Below are 723 nucleotides of genomic sequence, written 5' to 3' on the forward strand. Positions count from 1 at the left end.
AACTGTAAAGAACTAAGTTCTGTCTGATTGCTAGACCTGTCCTGATCAGTGGTGTACATGTGCTAAGTATTACAAATATGAATGTAAGCACCTGAGGCCTACCTTGCATTTTCTCTTCCCCTTCCTGCACCCACGTGGACCACGGACTGGATTTCCTCAGTCTCGTTGTAACAAGAGCACGGTCAGAGCAAACACATGCGCGCACACTTACACCCCAAGCGTGAGCGGTCTCGATGGCAGCGAACGTGAAATACTGCTCTGAGAATGCAGCTAAAGCAGCGAGATTGTAGCTTAACACCCAGTGGCACGAATGCCACGGTCCAGGCAGGGTTGCTGACTTCAGGGCCACACGTTCTTTTTTTACCGGCCTTAAAGTAACCATCACTATATTTCAATTTGATTTTTTTTAGAGGAGCCCTTTAGAAACTGGATGCTTTTCCCTTTTGGGGCATGGGAAGCACAGCTGAATGCTACTTGTTTAGGATCGGGGGTGTGCAAGCCAGACGCAGCTTTAAAGGCTGTCAGGTTAGGATATAGGAGCACTCACCCAAAGGAAACCCTACTCTGCTCCCTTCCTGCATGCTGGGAAGCAGGCCCTAAGGGTGAGTATTTCCTTTAACAGCAAGCGAGCAGGTGCCCACACTTTCCATGCTGGCCTGCCTTTGGCACTGGGGGAGTGGTACGGGAGCATGGACAGTCACAGCACGGTGGTTAACATTTTCT

At 49.8% G+C, this 723-nt stretch overlaps 1 long non-coding RNA gene across 1 annotated transcript in view; it reads right to left on the reverse strand.

Moving 5' to 3' along the window:
• The window catches only part of LOC109294401, a 5,856-nt gene extending 5,307 nt beyond the window's left edge, over positions 1 to 549 (reverse strand). The window contains exon 1 of the long non-coding RNA XR_002096517.1: positions 103 to 549. This is a non-coding gene — a long non-coding RNA (uncharacterized LOC109294401). The remainder of the gene's footprint in view (positions 1 to 102) is intronic.
• Between the last annotated feature and the right edge of the window lie 174 nt (positions 550 to 723).

The sequence above is a fragment of the Gavialis gangeticus genome, unplaced genomic scaffold (assembly GCF_001723915.1).
Source record: "Gavialis gangeticus isolate Ggan-Ray unplaced genomic scaffold, GavGan_comp1, whole genome shotgun sequence".
Lineage (NCBI taxonomy): Eukaryota > Metazoa > Chordata > Crocodylia > Gavialidae > Gavialis > Gavialis gangeticus.